Source organism: Heterocephalus glaber, unplaced genomic scaffold (assembly GCF_053883595.1).
Source record: "Heterocephalus glaber isolate CG9 unplaced genomic scaffold, H.glaber_assembly_v1.0 deba00001460, whole genome shotgun sequence".
Lineage (NCBI taxonomy): Eukaryota > Metazoa > Chordata > Mammalia > Rodentia > Bathyergidae > Heterocephalus > Heterocephalus glaber.
This window is the reverse complement of record NW_028258307.1, coordinates 11427443-11452700: the sequence shown is the minus strand read 5'-3', so window position 1 is coordinate 11452700 and position 25258 is coordinate 11427443. Positions and strand designations below refer to the sequence as shown.

The 25258-nt window shown below is 38.1% G+C and overlaps 1 protein-coding gene across 12 annotated transcripts in view; it reads right to left on the bottom strand.

Moving 5' to 3' along the window:
- Positions 1-25258, bottom strand: part of Psd3 (pleckstrin and Sec7 domain containing 3) — a 517630-nt gene that overhangs the window by 46278 nt on the left and 446094 nt on the right. The window lies entirely within an intron of this gene.

The following is a 25258-nucleotide window of genomic DNA, read 5'->3' as shown; positions in this document are numbered from 1 at the left end:
GAATAAAAGAGGCCCAACCCCAATGTAAGTACACTACCTATATACTGCATATGCTACAAACTTGCAAGAGATGTTTTCTAGAGTTCAAGGCCCCTGCTCCCATATTTTTTAAAGAACAAGATATGATGGCATTTATCCTGCAAGGAAAACACACACGCGCATGCTCCCCTCCCCACACATACAGACACTACCTTCTCATCAGTAACAAACATCTATCTGTTCTCTTATCACAGTCTGGTCTTACAAATTTTCAGAAAAATAATTACAATCCCCCATATCTTCCCTCATTTTCACCAATACCATCTACAAATCAAGTGACTCAAATGTATCATTATCCTTAAGTTACACTGAGTGAAAAATAAACAGGCCTTTGATCTTTAATGATCACTCTTAGTGATCTTGATCTAAAATATGAAGTAAATGCCAATAGCAATATAATGATTACCCAAATGTATAGTACTAGATGACAGAGTTTCTACATTAGGATTGTAACAAGTCTTACTAAGACTCAGAGGTTATGAAAAGTGTTGCTAACAATGACAGCATTCTAGGGAGGTAGGAGGAACATAGGAGAGCAAAAAGAAAATATTAAAGTAAAACAATAGCTCTATATGTATCTGTTCTTGTATGGTTGTCATTAATGCATACAAATGTTTTGAGGTCTTTTTTTAAAAAAAATAGATTTTTTTCCCCTCAATGATTTAGTATTTCAAATTCATGAATCTCCTTCCAGGGGAATTTTTATTAGAGTAGAAATTTCAAGTAGATTTACCGTGACAACAAAATCCCTCTCTGGCCTTAGGATTTTACTATTCTAGAATCCTGCATGTCTGGCCCTTCACCCAAGGTAACAGCTTCCTTTCCAAATAGGAATCTGAAGCACATAAATAATGGGAGGGGAGATAAATGGCTAGGACCAAAGTTGCCTTAAGAGAATTTATATGCAGCCTCTATTCCATATATACTGATCTGCTAACATACTTAATATTTGAATTGGCACAGAAATTAGCCTCAACATGTATCTGCACCTGTTTTCCTGTTGTAGGTCTACAGTTTGGGCTTTTATTCAGGTCTTCCCTATTTTCCTTTGGGCTTTTTGTTGTTGTTTGAATTTCTTAATATGATTACTTGTTTTTCTTATTTCTTCTTAAGGAAAAATTGAAGACTATAATTTTTTCTGAGTATCTTTACACCATGTAACATAGTCTGGGAATAAAAACTATTTTTTTATTGCTTTCTACATAGCTATAGTTTTAATTTTTGATATTTGTAGTATCAAGGAATGTGGATTATACTTTAGTTGCTGTGTTGTATGGTGCACTTAGATTAATAAATATCTTCCTTACAACGTTGTGCTGTTCATTATTTTAAAATGTTCTTCCTTATCTTGTTTAGTGCTTAACCATGTAAGATGGGAACTTAAAAGAATCTCTTCTACAAAAAAATGCTATTTCTTTACTCCTCACATATCACAAAGACTTTTATATTAGTTTTTCCCTATATCTCTCTCCCTGTTCATCCTAAATTCTGCTTAAGTCGTTTAGTACATTTTGTTCTGCAATCTTACTAAAATTACATTACATTATTCATTGTTTTAAGAAATCTTATTTTGTATACATTATGCATACCCTGTGTCTTGCCTTATTCTTTTAATTGTGCATTCTTTTAGATTTAACTTGGTTTCATTGCTCATCTGCTTTCTCTCTTTTCATCATCTTGACATCTCCAGTCTGAGATTTTCATTATTTTGTCTTCTCTCAAGTATTTTTTCAGGGGGGGGCAATATTGCAATCCTTTTTTCATTTCACTTATAGATGGTGCTCCACAGTAATCTAGCTTCCAATTTAATGTCAGTCTGATTCTTTTCTCTTTGTACTGTTTTTTCTATTGGGAATCTCTCAAGAGTTTCTCTTTATTCTTAGAATTCGGGAATTTTTGTGACTGGTCCTAGTTCAGATTTAAGATTTTCAGCTTTGCTTGTATCCAGTGCCAACTGATAACTCTTTTATGATAATCTTTCTGTTCCACTCTGCCAAATGTATATAACACACCTAATTCGCCACAACTAGGGCATATGGGTGTCTGGAGTTAGAAACATCTGTGTTCAAATGCCCATTTTTCATACTTAATGTCTCTTGCGACCTTAAATAGATAAAACTCATTAAGATTCAGTTTCTTCTATTGCACATTAATGATAATACCTTATTCTCCAATTGTAGGCTTAAATTACTTGATATACTGTTTTGGAATTTAGTAATGTTCATAGCAGAGCTGAGGCTATAGGTCAGTGCTAGACTGCTTGCCTATCATGCACAAGGGCCTGAATTTGTTCACTAGCACTGCAAAAAAGGGAAAAAACCAGGTCCATAGCATATAATAGGCACTCAATAAATGCTTGCTGGTAAAAATACTGCTAATAATGTCTTTTATGGCATATTGGTTAACCTTATATTCTATAAAGTTAATTTGTAAATATCAAACCTTATGCTTACTTCTCCTATAAATATACATATTTTGTGACCTCATTCATCTTCTCTACTCCAATAACAGTGGCACCTTGTGTTCTCAGTTCAATTTCCCACAACCTTTTCCAGGGCCTGCTTTCATTGCTTATTGTTTTTCTTTTATAACTTTAACCATCTTTTATCTACTGGCTTCTTCTGTAGCCTAAAAATATACAAAAGGTTTTTGTTATCTTTACAAGGTAGTGGTCCTTCCTGAATATTGCTTCCTTTATTAGGTGCCACCTCTCTCCTTTCCTTCATATCTGAGTTAATAGTTCACACTAACTGTTTTTATGTATTCATTTCCAGTTGGTTCTTAAACCCAGTTAAACTAGAGTCCATTTCCACATTTTATTGAAAATGCCTTGACAAAGATCACCAATAACTTCCTAATTGCAAAACTCAAAAAAAAATTTTTTCAGTTCTTTTCACAAATATGGCACCTGAAGAAATCAGTCATTCTTCAAATTCTTTCTTGGCATCTTATTATTATTACAATATTTTCCAAGTTTCTCTATCTCTCTGGCCATTATTTGGCTAGCTCCTCTTCAGCCTGCCCTCGAAATGTTCATCCTGCAACTGGCCTAACTGGCCTTCTTACTTTCTCATTCCGTAAGTACTCCTTGGTATGGTCACAACCACACTTATGGTTTCAGCTTCTACCTACATCGTGATGTCTATCAAGTAGCTATGAGTGAATAAGAAACACAAGGCCAAATGGTAGCTATTAATTCTGAATGACTTAGACCTTATCATTTGGAGGTGGTGTAATTACACTTGCAGCATATTCTGTCTGCTAATATTTTCATTTAAAACCAAGCTTAAAAATGACATTCTTAGACTACTCTAAAATTGCACAGAATTATAACATGTAACACAGACCTAAGTACAGATCTAAGTAGAATCCCATAATAATTGGCACCTTTTGATGCGATATGAAGATGGTTTGCCCCTTAAAAACATGGAGGAATTTAAACCCCAAAGCCTTAGGCCAGTGGTATTAAGAGAGTAGAAACAAATTCAATTATAGTATTTAGACATGGCGGGGGTTTCTGGGAAGTGATTAGATTAGGCCATTAGGGTGGAGCCCTCGAGATAATAAGGAGAGGGAGAGAGAGCACACAGAGACACACACCTGTTGCTACAGGATATGATGTAGCTCAAAGGGGATTTCGCCATCTTGCTTGAACTTGTGCTTCCAGAACTATGAGCTAAAATAAACCTTTTCCTTTGTAAAGTTGCCTGCCTCAGGTACCACATTATAAAATGAAAAACTGTAATAAATCTTTAGGGAACAGTATCACTGTTTTTGAAGAGGTCTCTATTCCAAAGCAGCTTCATTACTTTATCTAAAATCAGAACAAAAACACTCCACTGGGCAGAAATGGAAGACAGCATCTATTTAGTTAGGTTTAAACTGAAGTCTAGGAATTTTAAGTCTAACAAGATTATAATTATCTCATTAATAATAAAATCATTTTATCATGTTTTTTTAAAAAGGCCAAATATAAACATTAAAGTATGCTCAGCATTCTACATTCCTACTAGACAATGAAGCGCTAAGCCCAGGGAAAAAGAAGCAAAACCCAGGGTAGAGTGGAAACATTAGGGTTGACAAATGAATAAAAGAAATAACTGTATCTTATGCAGTTCATTCTGATACCTTTGTCACTATCCAAATTGGAAGATGGTGTTTTAAATGAGGGGACTGGGAAGAAAGCAATAAGGGATAAATTATCATAATCAAATCATTTCAAATCTAAGGCTATTTGCTATGAACTAAATGTGAAACAGAAAGCAAGATAAATCCAATCAAGAAATCTTCTTGTCAGAAAATGCTCCATGACATCTAATTACTATCCATTTTCTCATACAAATGAAGGGTGAAAATGACGCCTAAAAACATGTTACTCTCCCTTGTGTTCCCTGCAATCTGCACCTTTTTATCTGGTATGATTCATTAGAGCAGCACTCTACCATCCTAATAAACATGAAGGGTACGATTTCACAATGCTATTTACTTTAAATCAGTTTAAAGCATGAAATGAAAAACTTTCTTTCCCAAGATGTTTGCTAATTGCACCTCTTGTGAAGCTGAATCATAACACCTTAACATAAAATCACCTACATATTCTCAAGTAATTAGCATCAAGTCTGAAATTCTGCGTTCTCAGGTGAATATAAAGTACAGTCTGGAAAGTGACCAAATCTGAATTAAAATTCATCAACATCAATAAAACATATTCAGATTCTGGCTTTCAAAGCATTATTTACCTCATGTCTTATTAAATAGATATGGTTACTATATGTAATTGAAACTATTCTTTGAAATGTTGAAATAGTCTTGATTTCCTCTGACAGAATATAAAATGGGGAACTAGGAACATGCTCTTGATTGAAATGATAAAGATTTTAATTTAAAAAAGACACCAGTAATTAAACTAGGGTCCCAAATTATCTATTAAATCCTGATTTTTTAAAATGGCATTTAAAGTGTTTTTCATAATTTGATGGCTATCTTAATTTTTAAATTCGAGTATTTCTGGTTATCTTTCTAAAAATAAGTCAGATTCATTCTTCTATTTTTACCAAAGAACAGGGAAACTGCTTTGCTTACACAAATCTGGAAGCTGGGTGGAAATAGCAAGTCAACTGAAAACATGTTTTCAGGCATATATTGAAAGAATCATTTAATCACAGATTTTAAAGCTGAAAGCCTGGAGTTTCATTTAATGTCATTTTCTCATATTATATAAACAAGGCTACAGTCACAAAAATATGCCCTATAATCCTGTAGAAAGAAGAGAATAAGTCAAGTCAAAGTATTCACAAATTTTCTCCAACTAAACATGTATATAGTGTTTTCCTTCTACATTACAATGATGTAGAGGTACTGGCCCACAGTAGTACTTCATTATTCCCACTGAAACCCTCTTCAGTCCACCGACAGAAAGACATAGTAGGTCTTGAAGCATTCCTTTAACAAAATCTCCGACGTCTGTGAGGTACAAGAAACTTTTCAGGAAAATCTGAGAAGTGAACTAGGATGTGGGAAACCAGGAAGTGGGGAACTATTTGTATCCATTATATGCACAAGAAGCAGTTACATAGAACACATAACCATCAACAGGTCTTGTAAAAAGATAATAGGATTCTGACTTGGTATCAGAAGAAACTTGAGTCTTAAAATTTTTAAGCAGAAAAAGTCTCAGCACTCTTCCATTTTTCAAACTGATACAAAAAATGGGAATATGATTGGTGGGAGGCTGTTTTCCTCTCCATTGGGGGCCAGGCTTCGTGAACATTTTGTTAGAGGTTGCTCTGGCATCGTTGTGACTACATATGTCTTTCCACCACTCTCTCCAGTGACACTGGATCCTAGGCCTAGGAAGGCCAAGCTAGTGTTTAACTCGTGCTTCTCTGGACAACAGTCATGACTGGTGTGGGCATACTATTTATTGAAAGGAAGAAAGTGATGGAGTGAGGGAAATAAAGGGTAGGAAAGGGGAAGAAAACATAAGGGAAGGAAGAAGGGGAGGAACAAAGGCACAGTGGAAGGGAGGGAGAAGGAAGAAGGGAGAAACATCAGTGCCAGGGATCTAAAGAAGTTTGAGTCCTGGATCTATCTCACACGTGTCTGACCAGGAAGAAGCCACAAACGACTGCATTAACTTCTCAGGTGGGGACTCTAAAGTCTGTTTGCTGGGCATTTGGACTGAAATTGTTTTAAACAGAATTCTTAGCGCTCCAGACACCAGCTATGTTTCCAGATGTGGTGTCTTTCTATGAATTTATAGTTGTTTTTAAAAAATACTATGATTATGTCCTCAGTGTTCATAATGGTCACACTTCTGTGTTGGACTGGATCGTTATCTAAATTATGACTAATGGAAACTTTGGGTGTGATCTTTATTCTCCCAAGAGAACACTAAGCTTCAAAGCTTCCTCCACTTTTCTTTTTTGGTTTTTTTTGGTATTTACCATTGTTTTGGAGAATGACGAAAGAAGGGCCAGATACAACCTTCAAAGCATCCGAGGTCATAGGTCAGAAGTTTCATTAAAGGAGATAAAAATGCTCTGAGCACTGGGCAAGCAAAAGGAGCTACAGGAGACTCAGCCAGGGATCAGCCTGCACCAGAGCTACTGAATTCAGCACAACTGCCCGAAATGGTTGCTATCGTAACTGTCTGGGAGGTAAAAATATTCTGCAGTTTCTGACCCAAGCTTACCCCTCATTCCACCTACACTTCCCACACTGCAAAAACTACCTTTCCAATTGTATTTTGATAAAACCTTAAGAGTGGCTGGAACAAGTCTCTCTTCCAAGTCGCCCAAGGAATGAAGAGAAGAATGAATCAAGGACAGAGCATGCCCAGTATAGTATGATAACAAACTGAATTTTTAGATATAAAGTGATAAAGGCAAATATATTTTGACTTGCTGTTCTCTAGATCCTAAAGATAACAGATATTACAGATTCTCCAGACCCTGGTCTGGTGAATACAATAATCAGTAGCCAAACTCCAAAATAATTCACTGCCATTCACGAAGCAGCCACCTACACCTACCATTCTCAGCCAGTCCATCGATCACCAGACGATTCTTCTTTAGGGTGGTTCAGATTTGTCACAACTAGCTATGTAACAGGAATAATTATCATACAACTTACAAAAATGATTCCCAGAATGAAGCGGAGACTGGCAGGAACAGACAGAAAGCCATGACGGAAGTGATGGGGGGACCTTTGGAGCTTATCTAAGCCCTTGGCTCGCAGATGACATATGTGCTGGTCAAAATGATAGGAAGTTAACGTCCAATTGTCAACAGTGATGGATCACCAGGATCAACAAGAATTAAATCATTTTTATCATCAGTTCACAGAAATTTCCACTTTTTAAAGCATATCTGAATCATGTTATGCTAAAATAATGTGAGGCTCCTCTGCCGTGAGCATTTTATATTTCAATAGTAATAATTAACAACCACCAGGGATACATTTTTAGGCATGAGCAACTTGGGCTCAAGGATGCTATAAGTACTAGAAAAACCAAGGCTAGCAGTATGTTCTTAGTGGTAAGAAATAACCTACCATAAATGTCATTATGCCTGATCATTTGTGGTGGCTCCACTTGGGAACAGTTTAAAGTGAGCAAACATTTAAATCAGCCCCTATGCTGGTATTTTATCTTGCAGGTTCTGCCTGAGAGAGTTCAGAGATTGGAATCAATTAAATACCCAAATGTATTCTATTTACCTGATGGTATTTTTTTTTCTAATACTCACCTGTATGCTTGGTTTAAGGATACTACCTGTTAATTTTTCATGATATAATTTTAAGAGTTTATTAGCCACTCATTGGATAAGATTGGTTTTCTTATGTACACCGTCAGTGCAAGCTCTGCAGGGAGTAGACGCTATGTTTATTTCTTGCATAGCTCCAACATGACATTTTGTAAATGATTCTGACATGACTATCTTGATACCCTGGGGGTTAGTTTTTGCTTCAAGTACCAGGAAAATGTGGCTATGCAGCATTTCATGAGGCAGCCAGAAAGCGAAATGAGGTGAATGATTGTATGTAACCTAGAGAAGTAAAACATGGGTTTGGGATAATGTCAGAAGCTGTCTAGGGGAAAGGAAAGAGACAAGGACTTATTTTACTTCAGAAAGAAATCAGTAACAGGGAAGAAAAGAAATTCAGTAGAAACGAGCCAGACACGGGGAATCTACTATTTGCAGAAATCACAGGGAGGGGGACATCAGAAAGGGGGAATGAGTTCATGGAAGGTAGTTGTCTGTATACTCCCTGCCTCGAAAACCCACCAATCTGGCTTCCACATTCAGCACCCCACTAAAACTGCTTCATTAATAACTTTCTGGTTGCTGAATTCATGAGACACTTTCCAATTCCTATCTGACCCTTTTACAAAACGGAACATTTCCAACGTCTCTTATGTCACTGGTACCACTTTCTCTTAGTTTCTTAGCTTTGGTTACATTACTCAGGTCCCTGCCCAGCCTCTTTGTAGGGCACATATGAAGTATCTGTGTGTCCTGGGTCTATTCTCCATCTCCTTCTCCCTCTCCCTCCACAAAATCTCGAAGGGACATCATTCACTCCCAAGGCTTAAACTAGCATAGTTGTTGATAATTCTGGATCTGTACTTCTAGGCTCCCTCCTTGGCTCCAGATGTGAATATATATAATTTCTTATTGGACATATCTACTTATTATTCCAAAGATATTTTGAATTCATTATCTCAAGCTGAAATCTCCAGTTAGTCCACTTTTCCTTCCCTATTATCCCTCCCTAGTTCAAGGTAATCTTGTGTATCTCTCTCTGGTCCAGTTTGTTACCAATCTGGCCTCTATTCTTCAGCCAGACTTCTCTTTCCAAACTACTGTATAAATATGGTTATATCGCTGTCCATGTGAAACACTCTCCTAACTATATCCTGCTCTGAGATAGACTCAACTCTTTACCATGGCTTTCTGGGCACTTCACAATCTGCCTTCAATACCTTTTATACTTTCCTGAGCCAGGAGCTCTCCAAATATGCAGTGGTTTGTTCCTGTCTGGATCCTCCTGTTATATAGTCAGGGTTTTGCAAGGGAATACATTTAATACAGGACACATAGTTTATAGGATTTTTATAATATTTAACCAAAAAGTCAAATGCAGAGGAGTGCAAGAGATCTCCCAATGCGCTAGAGACCTGAAGAACCCAGCCGAGGGCTGGGGTCCCAAGGCAATGTCTTGCACGAGTCCAGCTGAAGGCCTAGTGCCCACAGCAGGGTCCTCCATGAGTCTGTATCAAGGATCTGCACCGGGAAGGCCCAAAGGCCAGTGGTGGAAGCTAGAAAGTTTGTGCTGGCCTGGAGAAGAATCTCTGCCAGAAGGCTGAGGGATCTGCACGGGAGCTAGGAAGCGAGGCTAAAGATGAAGACCAGGGCTCTCATGAAGAAAACAGCAGCCATCCCCAGCGACAGTGAGGACCCGAGCTCCTCCTCCAATGAGAGAAGCTGAGTTTGTATCAGGAAAACCAGCTGCAGCGAGCTTCTCCAGGAAAATCAACAGCATGCAACCTTCCCCTCCCATTCTCCCTTTCTGCCATTGGTAACAATCCTCAGGTGGGTCTTCCACGCCAAGAACCACACTGGCTCAGTTCAGCTGGGCGTTTCCTCTTAAACTGACCATTAATTAGTCCACCACGCCCCTTATTTTATAAATTTTTTTTATTTTTTGGTACCAGGGATTGAACTCGGGAACTTGTGCTTGCAAGGCAGGCGCTGGAACCACTGAGCTAAATCCCTGGCCCACCACACCCCTTATATGACAAAATCATACTCGTCTTTTTACATGTAGGCACAGATACTATTTACTTCATGAATTTCTCCACTATTTTCTTCCTCTTTGTAATTCTCAGTAAAGTACCCTTTTATATGTATGTTTCCATACCACATGTCCCTCTGTAGCATTTATTAAATTACACTGACTTGGTCTTTTATTTGTTAACTTTCAGATAGAACAAGCTCTTTTAGGAACTATATCTTGCTCACAATCATATCTTTAGCATATAACATTCTAAAAATCTGACAGAGCCTTCACCTCACAGATGTAATCAGCATCGATTTGCTTCCTAACATGACCTTCTGTGTGAGACTGGTAGTTTGTTAGCCAAAGTTCAGTTGATAAAGGATACTTGAGCCACTTTTAGGTATTAATCTGAGAATTACGGAATATTTAAAGTATTCCTATTACCATGATTTTCATAGCTTCTGGCAATGACAAGGAGAACAACTGAAAATAGGTCTGTGGTAGAAAATTTCAAAGTTTACTTCTAGGTATAGGATATAATTAGGGACAGTCCTATATTCCAAAGAAAGAGTATCTAAAGTCAGGGAAGTGCAGTGAAAGAGAGAGTGTACCTATCTGTAGTGAAAAGTGAAGGCCCCTAGTTAGCAAAACAGACTCCATATTGCTGCTTACCCACCTGGCTGCTCTTTAGATGAACTCAGAAGGAGGAAGCTTAGAAACCTCTTCCCCTTAGAAAGTCTCTTTAGAAACAACAATTAATCAACTATTGTTTTACAAATGTTCTAATGGCAGGAAGTTCCGCTTCTGTACCTTTTGCTTGCTTTACTAGTTCTATCCCATAGGGGGGCCTAGAAACTGTTGGCCTCAAAGGTGTATAAAACATGTTTGGTCCCCGCCCCCGTCAGGGCTGGAGTCTGATGCTCGGCTCGGGTCCTGGCGGTAATAAACTCCTGTGTGGATTTAATATCGGTCTCTGGTTCTCTCTGGCTAGGTCTAACAAAAAGCAGGAGATTTAAAGGGAAAGGAGGTAAGTTACTGCACACTTGCTATGTATCACCAAAAGTTGGTGCAATCTAGTCAAGGACAGAAGCTGGGGGTACCTCTCTGCCTCAAAGAGCTTGTTCTAAACTTCTAGTCAAGCCTGGCCTACTGGTATATGCCCATAATCCCAACTACTGGAGAAGCTGAAGCAAGAGAATCAGAAGTTCAGACCAGCCTGGGCAACTCAGCAAGAGCCTGTCTCAAGAAACAAAAAGCATCTGGAGATGTAGCTCAAGGGTGAGGCACTTGCCTCACATGCACAGGGCCCTGGGTTCCTTTCCCAATACTGTAAAAACAAGTAAACAAACACAAAGAACCACTCCTCACTCCACATACCAGCTGTTAGAAGGGTTGCACAATGTAGCTTTGGTGTTTAACCAAGAATAGCCTAACGCAAAATTACCTTGGTAGCTACTCCCTTTACAATGTTTAACAGGTTAAATTCTTTTTGAATCTCAGCTTCCAAATCTAAAAAATGGGAACAATGTCTTCCTATGAAGATTTGAAGCACAAGTGCAAAACGTACCTTAAAAGCTTTATCACTCTGAAATACTCATCTCATCTTTGGCTGAATGATCTCCAAAGTAAGCTGACTGAGGAAGTCTGCCAAGCCACTTCCTATATTTGTGATATGTGATGCATTGATATGAGAATGGTATTTTTAGATGTTAGATATAAAGCAACATTCTAGAAGAATACATGAGATTTTTTGTGTTATGTTTCTTGCCATGTGGACTGGGTGTATAAGGTCTACAGCTTATTTTTTCATAGGACAGAGGATTGTAAGTCAGAGTATATCTAAATTGTCAGGGAAGAGAGAAGGGCATGTAGTTGATTTTTGGTAAAATTCTTCTACTTGGAAGCCAAGGATGCTACATGTCTATGTTTATGTATGTGGGAATAAGGAACAAAAGTCACTCAGTAGTTTTGATTACTGGTTATGTCACATCACTAACTCCAGTACATGGAGTCCTCACCTTGACTACTACCCTTTATACCAATCCCATCTCACTGTCTCTGCTCTGCACAGGAAAGAAAGGGTGGAAGGAATTACTCATCCTTCAACAAAGATAGCAGGAAAGAAAGGGGCATGCATTTAGGTGGTTGGCCTAACTCCTAATTATTTCATTTCACAGTCTTCTGTTGTAGGATTGTGAAAAGGTAGGATAAAAAGTCTGGCAGGAAAAAAAGACATAGCAAGGTTGGACTTAAAGAAAATTCTCTCACTTTTTATGTCATCAGGAAAGAAACCAGTATTTACTATTAACCTCTAAGACTCCATATGCTTTCACAGGTAATTAAGAATTCTTTATATCAATCATAGGACATTTTGGGGCTGGGGATTTAGCTCAGTGGTTTCACCGCCTGCTGTGCAAGCGGAAGGACCTGAGTTCAGTCCCCGGTACCAAAAAAAAAAAAAATCATGGGACATCATTTCTCCAATTTTAGATGAAGGAGTTGAGGCTCTAAATCAAAAATTAGCTAAGTGACAGATGGTCGTGCAGTGTGACAGAGTCCTACCTTTTCTATACATAATCTTCTGAGACACATTTTCCTAGGTGGATTAGAGGAAGTCAAAGAGAGAGACCCCAACCTACCAAAGGTCTTATGTTGGGATCCAAGAGGCTATTTTGCTGTGTACTGCATACACTAGAAACAACAAAAAGGGTTATAAATACCCAAGCAGATTACATACTTGAGATTTGTGAGATACGAATTCCTCAGCTTCCTGTGGGAGTGCCACATCCCTCTGTGGCAAGCCTTTTGTTTGGTTGAGATGGAACAGGAAAGTAGCTCAAGGGAATGGAGACTGCAGACTTGGAGCTCTTTCCAGTATAAACTGGGATGTTTCTTCTAATGATTGTTGTTTTTTTTTATTTGTCTGAATTTTGGAGGGGGGGAATCTTAATGATGAAATATCAAATGAATTATCCTGTATGTGTGAAAATCATTGTGGGCTATTTTATAGATGAGAAGCCTTGATAAGGGGCGTACAGTAATTGATGATCAACTGGTAATGGAATGAGACTCTAAATAGATTGTTATGACAGTGAGGAGGGGTTCTGTGTATGTACATGGTCTCTGTAAGTGTATGGTCAAGGGAATATGGTCTTTAAATGAATGAGTTCCTAGCCATTATGATCTCTTTAAAAGACCGATTAGATTCATTTAACCAAGGAAGCAGAGGCAGTACTATCCAGTGCACTGGCAAGCTCTGACGGGATGATAGGGATGAAGTACCCGCCCACTTGGGAAAAACAAGAGTCCAGTCAGGAGGGAAGAGCTAGCAGAAGTCTCTGAGTGGAATCTTTCATGCTGAGGAGTTTGTATGAGGAATATAGAAAAAAAAGAGAGAAAATGGATGCAGACTCTAAGCATGTTAGCAAGGGTCTTAAGATCAGAGGCAGTAGGCCCCATGATCTTTGGATCCTTACATCTGACCACACAGCTTCCATTACATATTAAACTGGTTTTGGGGTAGGAAAAAATAGGCTGTTTCTCATTACCCTTGACCCAAATACAGATGTTCCTTGACTTATGATGGGGTTATATCCCAATAAACCCACTGTCAGTTGAAAATATGAGCTGAAAATGCATCAGCTATATAATCTATAGAGCATAGCTTGGCAGCATAGTACACTGTGGAATATCAGTTTTTCACCCTCATGAGCACATGGCTGACTGAGAGTTGCAGCTCACTGTTACTGCTCTGGATATTACACTGCATATTACTATCCCTGGAAATGACCTAAATTCAAATTAGAAGGACTGTTTGTACCAAATGTGTGTTGCTTTTGCATCACTGTAAAGTAAAAAGCAAAAAACAAACTGTACAAGTAGAACCATTTTAAGTTGGGAACCATGTACAGTGTGGAATTGACTCGAGAAGGACAGGAGAACATTACCTACTTTTTTCTCAAGTACACGTGAATCCCATGAGTGCTAATATTGGTGCTTTAAGACCACAGATAAGACAGCAATGGGCCACTCTTTGGGCACTTGTGTTACCCAGAAGTTTCTGCGAGAAGAGCTGCCTACCATGAAGCTAAGTCCCTTTAGTACAATGATGGCCTCAAATTCACAGAGCTTGATAAAAACAGCTTCTTTTGTAAATGGAACAGTTTGTGGCATCATGACACCAGCTCTTTAATTTTCATATACATTCATCATTTGAAATGTAATTTTCATCATCTTTTTTATTGCTTCTATCCCTTCCCATCTATCCTGTAATATAAATGTAAATGTAATATAGATGTTTGTCATTCTTTGAAGATCTCACAATCCCCTGAATCTGGTATATTTCCCCTCACTGGAAAAAACACTTTTTCTTGCCTTGCCTGCCTGGCCAAGTCCTGCTCATCATTTAGTATCAATCCAAGGTATGTCCTTTTCTCAGGGGTGCATTCTCTGATCTTTGCAAGCATTCTTGGGCAGCCCTCATCAGTGAGATTTTTCTAATGCCTGTATTATCTTGTCCCATTGTTTTGGTGAATGCTCAAACCCCTGTTTTCCAAACTCTAAGTAGGCAGAGATGTCTTAATTATCTTTGGAAACTCAGAAGTTTGGATATATCTCATGTGTGATGAATTCCAAACATCTAGGAGAGGTTATAAAACCTTTACTGCATAACTTCCAATATCACCTTGCAATTATACAATTTATTTTTTGTGTAGCACCTGCCATCACATTCTGGAAGATTAGGCTTCCAGCAGGACTAAGGATTAATTAGTGATGGGAGACTGGTAGCTTCTATAGGGCACAACCATCACCACTACCAAGCTTCGAATACACTCTGTGACCTAGAAGTAATTCCAAGAGGAAGAAGTCTAAGTACCTACTAGTGCTGTTTCCTAAATTACTGTGAAGCAAGGGGTCTGCACAGAAGCAGGCAACACCCCGTTAACTGTATGCTGCTTAGAACTTTCAGGTGCAGATGCCCATAGAATCTTTGTATAGGTACCTTGCTTCTTTGATTTTAATTTTCCAAAACAGGAATAGATTAATTTTAAACATCAGGTAGATATACCCAGACATGACAAGATTAAACTTTTAATGACTGATGTTTTAATCTCTACCACTTGTACAATGTTTCCAAAACCAGATACTATATTCATAGTTGAGATTTTCAGCATGTGTCATATTTTTTTTCAGATATTATTTCTTGAAGCACTAATAACAATAAGTAGAGACTGATTACAAAATATAGCCTCTGTTTTGCAGGGTAACTCCTTTAAGTGAATACTTTACTTTAGTAGATCTTTATTGGCATTATTATTGATTTAAATGAAATGCCAATGTCATTGATAGATAACGCATAGCTCGTTTCCATTTTCCTACACCAATGTGTAATTTTTTAGTGCCAATTTTTCTTTCTTGATAAAAGGAATTGTTATGGCTTATATCTAGATGTCCCCCCACAGTTTCATGAGTTCATTGGTGGGGCTTTTGGAAGGTGGCTGGATAATGGGTATGTGATATGGGATTAAGGGTGTGTGATTGCTGAATTAGTCCACTGACTGGTTTAGCAGAGTTCTGGGTGTGAATAATGAGAGGGTCTCCCCCTGGGTGTGGGTAGCACCAACCAATAGGCTTGTAGCTTGGATGGAATAAAAAGAGAAAAGGATGCTCACTGCTGGCTGCTTCTTGTCTCCCATCCCAAGGACTGTTTCTTCTCTGCCATGCCCTTATGCCATCCATGCTGCCTTGCCTTGGAGCTAGCCAACTATGGACTGAAATCTCTACAAATTGTAAACTAAAATAAACCTTTCCTCCTTTAACTTGTGGGTTTCAGGCATTTTGTCCCAATAACAAGAATGTAACTAAGATATGAATTTTAAGGGGCCGGGGATTTAGCTCAGTGGTTTTGATGCTTGCTGTGCAAGCACAAGGACCTGAGTTCAATCCCTGGTACCAAAAAAAAAAAAAAAAAAAAAAGATATGAATTTTACCTGATGTTTCCCAAATGCGTATCTGGCACATGCCAGTTTTACCGTAAGTCTGCAGAAACAATCTTTCTGATGCTCTAATCCAAAGCAAAGTGATGCTGAAATTTAAGAATTTGTGAATTTGTGTCTTTATCAATATTTAGCCCTTTCAGTTCATATCTAAATGATTCAAATACTGACCAATACACTTCTGAGGAAGAGAACAAAAATCTAGAGCTAGAAAATGCTTGTGACTTGAAAATAGCATCTTTCTTTGCATTTCTTCTCTCAAATGTGGAATGCAAGAGTATTTTCCACTTCCCAAGTCCACCCTGAGACAAGGGGGCGGGAATCCTGTGGCTAGGCATTGGGATAAATTATTTTGCCAAAGACAAAGAGATTTATGCCCCTTATAGAGATTTTACAGAATATGAAACAGTGAATCAAGAGAATGGGATTTAGGCAGAGAAACAGCTGTGACATGTGAAATTTAATTTTAAAGGGTAGTTCCCTGCAGAGATGAATTTAGTTGAAAGGCCCAGTGTGGACCCAGTACACATATACATGCTGATTTGGAGGAGGTCATAAAAATGGACTGGAAATTAGAAGCTGTGCTGACTCTATAGGAAAATAAAGACAATACAAGATATTTGGCTACCTAAGAGTATGGATTATCTGAATATCAACAACTATCTCCATGGATCTGGGTAAGCACCTAAGGAAGGCTGGCTTTACAAAAGTACTTCTTTCAATCACATGATATATAGATAGCATTACTATAACATTTAAAACGCTTAACAAATAAGCTATAAATAGTCGTATCTCCATTCCAGAGCAGTTTATTATCACTATGCTGTAAGTGGGGACATCATCATCTGAGGGCTATTGTCTGATTTGGTATTGTAGGTGTTGTATCAAAGGGAAACACAAGTGTGGAGAGGCAACCATGGAAGTGTGCAAGCTAAGTAAAAACATGTGCTTGTGTAGCTAAAACAAAAGGCTCAAAGTGAACAAGATCCCTTTCTCTGGATATCCATATAATTATAATTAACATGTGGAGAAGAGATTGTGGTGATACAGATTTCACAAACTGTTGTAGGGAATATAATTTGGTATAATCTTTCTAGAACCAAAGTAGAAATATGTGTGAAGAACTGTAAACAGTTTCTAGCCTGTTACCCATGACACTCCCAGGAATCTATCTTAAAGAAATAAACAGATACACACACAAATATATGTATCACTATTTATAACTGTCAAAAACTGAAAAGGGATATGTTATGCAGTAAAGTGAAACGTTTACATTATGATAAATCTATTTAATAGAAAACATAAGAATTTAAAAATGAATTATTTCATAAACTGTATGGGCAATAATAAAACCATAATAACATAGCATTTCACAGTCCTCAGATACCAGATTGAACCCCAACTCCAATGCATCTGAAAAATTTTAATGAGAAAGTGCTTATGATAATGTGTAGAGTGAAAAGAAGAAAATGCCAAAACTATATTACAATATGAGTTGAAAATTCCAAATATATTTAAAATTTTTTCCTGATAGTGATTTTTATCAAGACAACAGAACTGGAAATCCCAGCTCACATATGCCCACACAAACACTAATTTAACAAGGATAAAAGGACCAAAACAGCTATCAGGAGAATGGCAGAATGCAGTTCAGAGAATGGCAGAATGCAGTACCCTATGAGAGCACAAAGCTGAGAAACCTACGTTGATGTAAGAAACAAGAGCAATTTCACTTTTCCCACATCGGCCCCTCCCTTAGGCTGGCACAGCTCAGCAGCAGGAGAGAACACCCTGGTCCCCAGTTTCTCCCTCAGGAGAAAGGGAAAGATGGAGCATGCCTTTAGCATTCTGCTCCTGCAATGAGTTTATTTTGGCTCACTTCAAGCACTGATGGAACTGGTACACTCTGGATGCTGGAGATTGCTCAGAACAAAGGAAAGAGGTGGGTGGCTGGCTGTAGCCTGCACAGCTTGGTACAACTGGGAGAAGGGCACTCAACTTGAGGCTTCACACTCAGGAGGCAGGGAGAGGAGCAGAGCGTGTGGCTAATGTTCCAGCTTTTCAGAGGGCTACTCAAGGGACTCTCTTATTTCTGTCTCATTTTATTCAGAGAACTGTCAGAACCAGTAAGTTTGGAAGCCTGAGGGCTGCTGTGAACAGTGGAGAGTGACATGTAGCTTGCCATGGATGGCGGAGCTCTGCACAATGGGGAGGGAGGTGCACAATTCAAGATTTCTCCCTAGGGAGGGAGCAGAGTAGACCGGGCATCTGGCATTCTAGCTTTTCAGAGGAATGTTTAAGGTAATGTGTTGGGAGCAATGCTACATAATTTTAGGGAAAAATCATTTGATTAAGCCTAGTTGTCCTGCCTACAGGCCAGCTATGGCATTTGGAGACATGATTCCATTTTGGCCTCTGGTCACAACTGAGACCTCAAGGATCCCTTGATGCTGTGATGCTCCAGGGCAAGATCACACCTGCACCTGCAGAGACATACTGGGAGGAACCCAATCTTCATCTGCATAGTTCCTCAGTGATCTAGGAATTCCGCCACTCCCCAGCCATCTGTTACATCTGTTTCTCCTGATGTACTGAATAAAAGGTGCAGCAAGCTCAGGGGCTTTTGTCTTTGCCACCCAGAGCAGCACTGATCAGGCCCAGAGCTCAACTTCTTCTCAAAGTCTCATTTTTATACCTTTCCTGTATAATAAATAAGTTAATTCACCTTATGCTGCTGTGGCTCGCAGAAGACTAGGACTCACTGCAGAGGTCCTAGTAATGTTCCCTTTCCCTGTTCCCTACAGTACCCCGTGATGACTAATAGTGATTTGTCAACTCCAATGGATTAAGAAACACCTAGCAGAAAGTTAAAGCACACTCCTGGGTGTGCCTGAGCAGGATGTGGAGGCATGGCCTCGAGTACCATATGTGGTCCCTTGCCCATTCCTCTCTAGGACTTTTTCCCTGCTCTGCTTCTAAGCTGCCATGGTCTAAGAATCTTTGTTTGCCTCGAGCTTCCATCATTTTTCTGCCTTGGAAACTGCTGACTACAGCTTGAATTCCCTAAAACTGTGAGCCAAATTCAACTTCTCCTTTGAGTTGTGAGTGTTGTATATTATGTCTCAGTAATGAACAAGCTGATTAGTACAGACTGAGATACGATTTGTCTGATTCAGGGTATTAATGGGGAGATGTTATTCACTGGATGCCTGGTAGCTGCGTACAACAAAGGAGACCTGGAGGCCTTGCCAGTGTAGTGCTAGATAACTAGCAGTACTGCAGACAAATACATGAGGGTGAAGTGATGAGTTCCTGTAAAAGAAACTGGCAGCCTCTGTGACTGAGACAGTGCATACACAGGCCTAGGGATGTCACACCCTCCCAAAGATTCAGGAGTCTCTTGCCAGGATGAATAGTGAGCCATCTCCAACTCCAAGGCAGCTCTAAACTGGGAGGGGTGACTGTTTCTTCAAATATGCAGAGTCCAAAACAAAGTTATGAGACACAAAGAAACAGAGAAATATAGTCCAAGGTAACAGAATATCTCCAGACGCTGGCCCTGAGGAAATGAAGGTATATAAATTTTCTGACGAAGACTTTATAATAATCACCACAGAGATGATCAACAAGCTCAAGGAAAGGATGAATAAACAAAATGAGAATATGAATGGTGTACTGGTCATTTTCCTCATTGCTGAAACACACCTGACACCCACAGTTTGAAGGAAGAGAGGTGTATGTTGGCTCATGGTTATAGTCCATGGTCCACCAGCTCTAAGAGGAAAACAGTATGGCAGAGGGTATAGTGAAGGAATGATGCTCATATCATGGTGGTCAGGAAGGAGACTGAGAATTAAGCAGCCAGAAAAGGCGATTCAACCTTCCAGATCACACCCCTGTGCTGGCCTCCTCCAACCACATCCCATCTCCTAACAGCAAGTCCCTATGTTACCCCCTGGGTCAGTCACCTTCCCATGCCTCACCTATGAGTACACGAGGTTTTTGGGTGACATGATATTCTCCATCTAAACTGACAAATGGAGAGACAGAAAAATACCAAACAGGATTTTTCGAGCTGAAGAATGTAATTAAACATTTAGGTGGAAGGTCCAGTAGGGGATCTGATCAAGTGGAAGAAATAGTAAATTGAAAACAGGTCATTTGAACTTTTCCAGAGGATCAAAGAGAAAAAAGAATGAAAGAAAATTAAGCAAGCCTAAGGAACTAGTGGGATTCTATGAAGGGGAATGGTGTATGTGACATGGAAGTTCAAGAAGAAGAGAAAAATGAGACAGAAAGATTCTTCAAAGAATGGAAGCAAAATCTATGTAAATAGGGAAGGGCAGAGGGGTGAAGGGCACACGGGTAATGGGAGAAAAATAAGAACTAAGATACATCACATTCAGGTACAAGCACCCAATGATAAATGTAAACGTATTGTATACCTAAAATGTACCAATAAATATATGATAAAAAAAGATTTTTCAAAGAAATGACAGAAAACCTTTCAAATCTGGGGCAAGAAATAGACAGACACCCAAATTCAGTAAGCCCAATGAACCCCCAACATGGATGAACACAAAGTCACACCAAGATTCACTACGATTAAAGTGAAAGAAACAGAGAAAGCTTCAGGGAAAAGCTCCAAGAGAAAAGTGATTTGTCACATACCAAAGTACTCCCCCAAGATGCTGAGTGGATTTCTCAGCAGAAACAACACAGGGCCAGAAGGGACTGTGATGATACATTTCTAATGCTTAAGGGAAAAATCCCTGCCATAAGGTTATTACAGCTGGCAAAAGTACCCTTTAAAAATGAGAAAAGTAAAGATATTCCCAGATAAACAAAAGTGAGGGCATATGTCACCACTAGACTTGCTTTACAAGAAATCACAGTTCTTCAATTTGAAACAAAAGGCTACTAACAGAAACACAAAATTATAAAGATCACAGGCAAAGGTAAACAAATATGAAAAGCATGTGATAATTTTAATACTGTAATGGTATGTAAATCACTTTTTAATTATGGTATAGAAATTAAAAGAAAAAGTGTACAAAAATACATCTATACATACATAAATGGAATACAATATAAAAAGGTGTACTTTCTTTTTTTTTGTACCAGAGATCGATCTCAGGATCTTGCACTTTCAAGGCAGACGCGGTGCCAGTGAGCTAAATCCCCAGCCCGAAAAGGTGTACATTTGGATACGAAATAACAAAGTGTGTATGTGGGAAGTGTAAAATTGTAGTTTCAGTATGTGATAGAAATTAAACTGTGTTCAGCTTAAAGCAGTGTTACAACTACAAAAGCTTCTATGTCAGCACAACAGAAACTGATAAGAAAAAAAGCTATAGAAGATATATGAAAGAAGACAGGAGGGTTGGGGTGTAGCTCAGTGGTGCAGTGCTTCCCTACTATGTGCAAGACCTGGGTTTGATACCCAGCACCCTGACCACAGCCACCCACACACACAAAAGAATAGTTAAAAGAGGAAAGGAAAACAAAAACAAAACCAACAGCAATAGGAAATACTTCTACAATTACAACAGCATGTACTTCCCTATGAATAATTACTTTAAATATATGCAGATTGAACTTCTTGATTAAAAACAATAGCAAAATAACTACATGGATTTTTTAAAGACTCAAATATCTGCTACTTTTAAGATATTTACTTTAGATTTAAAAGCAGACATAGGCAGAAAGTGAAATGATGGGAAAGATATTTCATAAAAATGGTAACCAAAAGAGAAGGTGAGCCATATTTACATCAGATAAAACAGGCTTCATATCAAAACTGTCAAAGAGTCAAAGAAAGCCCATTATGTAAGAAAATAGGATCAATTAACTAGGAAGATATACTCATTATAAATATATATGCATCCAACATTAGACTACAAAAATATATGAATCAAACATTCACGAAACTCAGTAGAAAAATTAACAAACACTATAGACTCCTGTATTCCACTTCAATAATGGATAGAACATGAGACAGAGCAGTAAGGAAACAGAGGACTTCAGTAATGCCGTAGACCAAATATACCTTGCAGATACATAGAGATCATCACAAATAACAGCAGTAGAACATACATTTTTCTTAAGTGCACATGGAACATTTTTCTCTAGGATAGATCATGTTATGTCACCAAACAAATCTAACATATTTTGGACAATTGAAATCACAGCAGTCATATTTAACAAATACAAGAGAGTGAAAATAATAGAAGGAAAAGTGGAGATTCCACAAATATATGGGAATTAAACAACATATTCTTCAACTACCAGTGGATCAAAGAAGAAATCAAAATAGAAATTGGAAAATATTAAGACAAACGAAAATGGACACTCAACATAAAAAAACTTATGTTTATAAACACACACCTACATGTCAAACAACTTGATTTTTATACCTCATGTAACTAGAAAATAAGGAACAAACTAATACCAAAGTTAGCAGGTAAGGAAAGTGAAGATTAGAGCAGAAATACATGAAGGAGAATTGAAAATATTAAAAAAAAAGTGAACTAAGAATCTGATTTTTCAAGAAAATTGATAAACTTTTAGCTAGACAGAAAAAGAACACTGAAAATCAGAAAAGAGGAGACACCGTAAATGATGCTACAGAAAGTAAAAGGGTTATAAAAATTACAATTATACACCAACAAAATGAATAACTTAGAAGAAATGCATAAATTACTAGAAAAATCAAACCTATCAGGAATGAATCATGGAGAAATAGAAAATCTGAACAGATTTGTAACTAGGAAGGAGACTGAATGAACAATGAAATCTTCTAAAGAAAAATAAGCCTAGGACCAGATGGCTTTGCCAAGGAATTCTAGAAACAGTTAAAGAATTAATGCCAACCCAGAGGAGGGAACATTTCTAAACTCATGACGATAGCATAACCCCTGATACCAAAACCAGAAAAAAAAAAAAAAGAAGAATGGCTCTTTTGTCAAAGATGAGGTGGCTGAGTGTGTCCGGAGTTGTTTCTGCATTTTCTAATCTGTTCCACTGGTCCTCAGGTATGTTTCTTTGCCAGTACCATACTGTTTTTATCAAAGTAGTTTTGTAGTACAGTTTGAAGTTGGGGGTTGTGATACCCCCTGCCATGTCTCTGTTGCCTAGAATTGCTTTTCATATTCCAGGTCTCTTCTTGTTCCAAATGAATTTTTGTATTGTTTTCTCAAGATCCGTGAAGTATGCCGCTGGAATTTCAATTGGGATTGTATTGAATCTATATAGCAGTTTTGCAAGTATGGCCATTTTCACTATGCTGATTCTTCCTACCCAGGAGCAAGGGATGTTATTCCATTTTCTGATATCCTCTTCAATATCTCTTTTCAGAGTGCTCTAGTTCTCAGAGAAGAGGTCTTTGATTTCTTTTGTTAGGTTGATTCCTAGGTATTTCAGTTTTTTGGATGCGATTGTGAAACGAACTGTTTACCCTATTTCTGTCTCAGTGAGTCTGTTGTTCGTGTAATGGAAAGATACTGATTTTTGTGTGTTGACCTTGTATCCAGCTATTTTACTGATTTTGGTTATTAAATCTAGAAGACGTTTGGTGGAGTTCTTGGGGTATTCTATATAGAGTATCGTGCCATCCGCAAATAATGACAATTTGACTTCATTTCCTATCTTTATTCCTTTTATTTCTTTCTCTTGTCTAATTCTTGTGGCTAATGTTTCCAAAACTATATTGAACAAGAGTGGTGATAGTGGACATCCTTGTCTTGTTCCTGATTTTAGTGTGAAGGATTTCAGTGTTTGACCATTTAGTATGATATTGGCTGTTGGTTTTTCATAGATGGCTTTTATCACATTGAGGTAGAGACCGTCTATTCCAATTTTTTGTAGGGTTTTGACAAAGGAGCCAAACACCCTCACTGGAGGAAAGATAGCCTCTTTAATAAATGGTGCTGGAAAAATTGGGTGTCAACTTGCCAAAGATTAAAACTAGACTTATATCTCTCACCGTGCACTAAACTAAAATCGAAATGGATGAAAGATCTAAATATTAAAACAGAAAGGCTGAACCAGCTGGAACAGAGTTTTGGTAGAACTCTTGAAAACATTGGTGTAGGAAAAGATTTTATGAACAAAACCTCAGTTGCCTATGAACTAGCACAAACAATCAACAAGTGGGATCTCTTCTTATTAAAAAGCTTCTGCACAGCAAGAAAAACCACTAGCAGTGTGGGAAGAAATTTTCACCTGCTGTTCCTCAGACAAATATCTACTATCTAGAATCTATAAAGAACTTTAAAAAATCAGACCCCGCAAATTTAAAGACCCAATCTGAAAATGAGCATCTGAAATGAACAGACATTTCTCAGACAAAGAAGTAGAAATAGCAAATAAATACAAGAAAAAATGTTCAACATCACTGGCCATTCGAGAGATCCAAATGAAACCCGTGTTGAGATTCCACCTCAGCCCGGAAAGAATGGATGCTATCATGAAATGAACCAATAACAAATGCTGGTGGGGCTGTGGGGAAAGAGGAACCCTGCTCCACTGTTGGTGGGAGTGTAGACTGGTGCAACCACTGTGGAAATCAGTATGAAGATACCTCAAAAAAACTGGGACTGGAAGTCCCATTTGACCCAGCTATTCCCCTGCTGGGGATCTTCCCCAAAGATTTAAATGAATCATACCACAGTGATATATGTGCACCCATGTTCATAGCAGCACAATTTGTAATAGCTAAAACTTGGAAGCAGCCCAATTGCCCACCAACTGGAGACCGGATAAAGAAAAATGTGTTTTTTTAATAAAATGGAGTACTATTCAGCCATAAAAAATGAGAAATTACAGACATTTATAGCTAAATGGATGCACATTGAGGCGATACTCTAAAGTGAAATAAATAGGACACACATGTGTAAATACTAAATAGTTTCTCTAGTGTGAGAAACTGAAAGTGTAAATAAGGACTAAAAGGTTATAATAGGTTATGTGAAATTGGAAGAAAATGGGCAAATGGGAAGGGGAAGTGGGAGGGGTGGGGGAAAGGAAAGTAGGGAATGCAATTAATATGAGAAAATGGAAAAATGGAAACAAAGTCTTGGTAAACAGGGAGGGATCGAAGGGGTGAAGGGAGGGCAGGGGAAGGGGGAAAAAATAAGATCCAAGATACACCATGTACAGGTACAAGCATTCAATGATAAATGTAAATGTACTGTATACCTAAAATGTATCAATAAAAGAATTTAAGGAAAAAAAATTAATAAACAAAAGTCAATTGTATTTCTATGTAGAAACAATGAACAATCCAAAAAGAAAATTAATAATCTATCTAGAACAGCAACAAAAAGTACAAAAATACTTAGGGATAAACCTGATGGAGTCAAAAGACTTAAACACTGAAAAGTACAAAACGATGCTGAAATATATTAAAGAAGACACAAGTGGAAAAACATGCTGTGTTT